Source organism: Poecilia formosa, unplaced genomic scaffold (assembly GCF_000485575.1).
Source record: "Poecilia formosa unplaced genomic scaffold, Poecilia_formosa-5.1.2 Scaffold2582, whole genome shotgun sequence".
In the NCBI taxonomy this organism is placed as follows: domain Eukaryota; kingdom Metazoa; phylum Chordata; class Actinopteri; order Cyprinodontiformes; family Poeciliidae; genus Poecilia; species Poecilia formosa.
In genome coordinates, this window is record NW_006802521.1 from 1 (window position 1) to 5,495 (window position 5,495).

At 37.6% G+C, this 5,495-nt stretch overlaps 1 long non-coding RNA gene across 2 annotated transcripts; it reads right to left on the reverse strand.

The window, feature by feature from the left end:
- Nucleotides 1-2,881: 2,881 nt before the first annotated feature.
- On the reverse strand, nt 2,882-3,915 carry LOC103133316 (uncharacterized). Of its 2 annotated transcripts, XR_475718.2 has the most exons (3): nt 3,647-3,915; nt 3,457-3,484; nt 2,882-3,279 (listed from the first exon to the last, which is right to left on the reverse strand). It is a non-coding gene; the product is annotated as an uncharacterized LOC103133316 (long non-coding RNA). The 2 variants fall into 2 exon arrangements; XR_001661262.1 differs by lacking the exon at nt 3,647-3,915 and having other exon boundaries at nt 3,457-3,521.
- Nucleotides 3,916-5,495: the final 1,580 nt, after the last annotated feature.

Sequence of the window (5,495 nt, forward strand, 5' to 3'; positions counted from 1 at the left end):
ATGTAGTCTTTTTGCTTTTGCTGAAATCTCGGATTATTCTTGTATAAATGTCTGATGTAGTCTTTTTGCTTTTGCTGAAATCTCGGATTATTCTTATAAGAACTTCTGACATAGTCTTTTTGTTTTTGTTTAAATATTTCATTCTCCTTGTATAACGTCCTTATACGGGCTCTCCATTTCTCGCGAAACTCAGAACTCTGCCTATAAAGATTTTTTATGTACAGGTTTTGCTTCTGTTTTCTATCAGGGTTGTTTTGAAAATTCCTGCGAGAGTAAAATCTTTTCTTTTCTCTGAAAGATTCCCTTAACGCATAGTTTTCTCTTTCCTTCCTTTTTTGATTCTCTTTTCTCTGTCTCAGTTTCTCTGTCTTAAGTAGTCTCATCTTCATTTTGTTTCTTTGTGCTTTAGGGTACTTTGACAGTTTCAAAGACATTTCCAAAAGTGCACTTCTTGTTTCACTGGAAATGGGGAGTACTGTATTTTTTTGTGTCATAGACGACATAAAACTAACTGCATTAGATGCACCTTCAATTACATCATCAGAAGAACAACTTTCAACAGGAGACATGACTTCAATATTGATGTTTGACTCAAGACCAGGAATGTTTTGTGCAAGGGAGGCAGACTCAACCTCATGTTGAACAGGACTTGGTGTCTCAGATTCATGTAACAGAGGAGACGTGCCAACTGTGTCTGAAGCATCTCTCTGGTAAAATGACAGGGGCTGGAGTTCAAATACACAAGATGATGGTACGTTAAGCATTGTGTAAATTGACTTTAATCTCTGAATCATGTCAGTAAGATGGGCAAATTTCAGCATCACTGCTGTGCCAAAGTTTAAAAGACTGAATGTCACTGGCATTCCATTTTTGTTCCTTGTGTGCGGGTCAAAGTATCCATATTCACCAGATCTGCTTCTGAAAACAGCAATGCATAAACCTGACATGATCAGCAGCCCATATTGTACATCTGATGACAAATGGCTCAATGCTACTTCCAGGCTTGGATAAGTCTGTCCACCTCCAAATGTTCCACACACAGGTAATGGAGTCATGTCCACCTGATATGATGACCTGCGAGCACTTACCTCATTTGGTAGTTCATCAGTTGCCAAATGGATGCTACGAGGAAATCTTTCTCTAGCCTTTCTGTACACAGCATCGCCTTTGTCCAGAATGAGGTCAAGATCTGGTCTGGTAATCGTTTCATTCTCGTGGAAAAAAGCCAGAAACATCAAACTGTTGGCCATACACTGACTGTTCCTGTATTTTCCATATTTCAACGAATCCTGACTCCGTGAGGCACAAACATGTGTCACTGATGGCTGAAGTTCTACATTAACTCGAGACTGCTGAGCTGAACCACATCCTCTTTTCACCATGTCAGCATACGACACTTGGGATGCACTTTGCTTTCTATCTCCTGCATCATGCTGGAAAGCTGTTTGGGCAGTGTTTCCATCAGATAGTGCTACCACAGAGGATAAACTGTTTCCACTTCTATCATTTACCTGCTGTCGTTCAAAACACTCCCCAACACACATACCATCTCTAGCAAGCTGTCTCTGTGCAACATCAGCGTATGGTATATTCTGAAACTGCTGCTTGTTATTCTCAGAGTCAGTACCTGTCACTTGATCGCTCTGAGACCGTTTCTCCTTCTGCCATCTGAGCTTTTGAGCCTGGGAACGCTGACTCTTTCTCGGCATCGTTGATTCGACTTCTGGAAAGGTCAGGCAGGAAACAGCAACTCCAATTGTCCTTGTTGATTTTTTTTATCTCAAGATAAGCAGATACAACACAAAACTACACCAATGTACATACAATGAATGTGTTAGTGTTGAATAGCCAGTCAGTACAAACCTGTGCACAAACCTGAAGTTCAGTCCAAAGTCAGTAGCAGCAGGCAGGAACACGAATTAGGCAGCTCAGATAAGAAATGAGCTTTACTTCAGTCCAACTGAAATTTTGTTCAATAAAAATTTAGCACAGTTGATTAATTTTGTACTGAGTTCTTAAACGTATACAGATCAAGTATGTAGTTGATCTGTTTCAGAAATTATTTAAAATAGAAAATTATAATCCAATTCAGAAATAGAACTTTTTTAAAACTTCAGGTCCAAATCAGATTACTCAAAAAGATGTCTCAGATATATCAAACTTGTTAATTATTACTTAACAAGACGTCTTAGGATTGTCAAGCTTCCCAGTAATTTACTGTTACGGTGGAGAGGGGTAGACAGGAAAGACAGAGCAGTGAGAGGGGAGATTCTCTCAGATTCTCAATGATAGTCAGATGAGTTACGGATAAAACTCGATAGAAGTATGGTTTCTCAAATATATAGCCACAAAATTCATGCCACAAAATTCATGCCACAAAATCGAGAGTAGAACTGTTCAGAGGTCACAGGACGTAAGATGTGAGGGGAAAAACAGATCTAGTTACTGGTAAACTAGATTAAGAGAGACAGGCAAAAATCAATTTGGCAGTAAACTGATCTTTGAAGAAACAAAAAGGGAACTCTGATTACTGGTAAATCAGGTTCTTGAATTCGGAAAAACCAGGCCGCCTATTGGGATGCTGGTTTTTGAAAAGATTTGTGTAAAAGTTTAGGGACGGGACAGCAAAATGCATAGAAAATGGATTTCCAGATATATTGGAAGGAAGAGGAAAGAGAAAAACACAGTTGGAAAATGAAAATGCTTCCGACAGTGGTTAGAATTGAGTGTCGGTGGAACACCTGCGAGACAAAGAACAGTCAATAGGCATCAAAATGAAACTATCAACAGAGCAGCTTCTGGGTCAGATTCCATCTGAAAAGGTTCAAACTGTGAAGAAATGCATAGCTACTACTAGTGAACTAAGCTCTGTGGTGTGAACTGGGTTGTTGCTGTGTTTTCATGACCTTTATTGAAATAGTTCAATGAATGTAGATTATGATTTTCTTACTGATTCAATACGAAATAGGATGTATCCCAGCATACCAACAGATAAAAGAGTCAGCTGCTTTAGAAGAATGTAATGTTGATTTGGACCTTCTTGATCACAGAGCTTAAAATGAGTGACAGAAAACCTCATCATGAGTCCAGAAAACAAGTCAGGGTCCTCATGTGAGCACAGCCAACATATCCTGTTTGGACCCAATTTGAAGCCAATGTTTGTAGATATGATTTTATTCAAATTGTGTGCGAGTCAGGTTGGATCAGCTGTGACGGCTCGGCTGATCCAGGTTGGAACATCCGCTCACCAGGAAGGCAGGTGTTTGGGTCCACTTCTCTCTGAGGGAGAGTAGAAACAGTTTGTTAGTAGCTGACCAGAAAACCTTCAGGAGTCCAGAACACACTTATCTGCTAAGGTTCTTTGTTGTCTGTACACAAGCTGCTTTGATCTAACATTTCTGGATTTGTCAGCAAACTTTTTTTAATCAAAGAAAGTCACACGTTGCTAGTACTCACCTCACTGAGCAGAATTTGGAGGAAATGTCTTGGTAGTCAAAAAGGAGGGAAAAACAGTTGAATTTCATTAACAGAGGCACATACACAAAATTGACAAACGTAAAAAAACAGTCCTATGTTTGCATCATTCTGCTTCTGCTGTGAGCGTTTGTCCCTAATTGGGCTGGTAAGAACTTTGCAATGTACTTACCAGCAGCCAAAGAACGCTGGGGAGCAGTTTTCTTTCAGTCTGTGAAAAGAAACTGTGTATTATCTCACAATTACTGACTTGATCAGAAAAATACACAACATGTTGGAAAGCACAGTTCATTATTAGCTATTTATCTTGGAATATTCACATAAATGAATAAACTCACTACATAAATCGCGATTACAAACAGATTAATATTCTTTAATGAAATCTATTTTTCTAGCAGTACAGTACAGAAAGATGTGCACCTAACTTCACTGCAGAAACAGCTGTCTTTATACTCTTACCATACCATACCATACCAACTTTATTTATAAAGCACTTTAAAACAACCACAGTTGATACAAAGTGCCGTACAATTAAAACACAACATAATAAAAAAGTAATTAAGAACAGTTTAAAAACAAAAACATAAACATTGGCTACGATTAACTCCCAGGATTACTGCTGAGTTTTCAAATTGAATAGAAACTGATTGAGAAGACAAACAGTAGCATGCATGGTTATAAATTATACTAATTGGATACACATTCCTCATTCTGAATAGAATGGTTCAGTCAAGCACCCATCAATATTAGCATGCTAAAGACAGTACCCATCAGAAATAGGATGGTTAGCTGTTTACAACTTCATTATGGCGATAGTTAAGATGCAATTATTAACATCTTTAAGAATGAAACTGTGTTTCATCCTTTTTTTTTTCCTTTTTATTATTATGGCAGGCCCAGTTAAAACACTGCTCATCTGCAAAGCACAACCCAAGAACAAAGCAACGTTTCCCTAACGGCCCAACAGTCAATTAACGACTGACAGTCCCAGCTTCAGGCTAACCGCTAAGTCCAATTAACTGCGACTATTACGGTTCTATTTTTTCAACTAGTTAGCTGAATAAAAGCTGACTATGAAGACAAATACTAACATACATGGTTATAAATTTAATTATTATACATTCCTCATTCTGAATAGAATGGTTTTCAGTTAAGTTTTATAGTAGGCGTTAATGTTAGCATATAATGCTAACGATCGGCACCATCAGAAATAGGTTTAGCTGTCTGTAACTTCATTATGTATTGTGATTCCTTAAGAAGCACTTATTAACGTCTTTAATAATGAAACCGTCTTTCATCTTTTATATTTTTTGATTATTGCAATCCACATCTGCAAGGCACAACCCAAGAACAAACCAACGATTATCTAACGGCCCTTTAAGGGCTGACAGTCCCGGTTTCAGTTGAACTGAAAAGTCTAATTAACTCCGAGGTTACGGTTACAATTTTAAACATAGTTAGCTGAATAGAAGCTGGCCATGAAGAAATATTAACATACATGGTTATGAATTAAGTTAATTGGAAATAAACTCTTCAATTTAAACCGACAGGTTTTCATATGAGTTATACAGCAGTCGTCAATTTTAGCATATGCTAATGATTGTTTGCTATCAGAAAAAACTACGTATAGCTCTTTTTGGCCTTATTTACAGCCAGACTTAAGAAGCAATTATGTAATGACTCTTTCACAACGAAACCGTCTGTCATTGTTTATAATTTTATTATTACAACAGACCCAATTAAAACACAGCTTACCTGTTGGGCACAAACGAAGAAGGGAGAACAACGGCAGAGAACGTCAAGCAAAACGTCAGAGACATTCAGGAGCACTCGGAAATTTCTACTTCGATTACGACTGTGGATTTTACATGCTTGTTAAATCAATACAAGAAAGAGTTGGCACCAGTTTTAAGTCTCCTGTAACAGTTTAAAACATACAATTTTAAACTGCATTTATTTTTTTATCGCCTTAGAATTTATTCTAACATTCAAAATGTTATAGACTAATTATTAATTCCCTT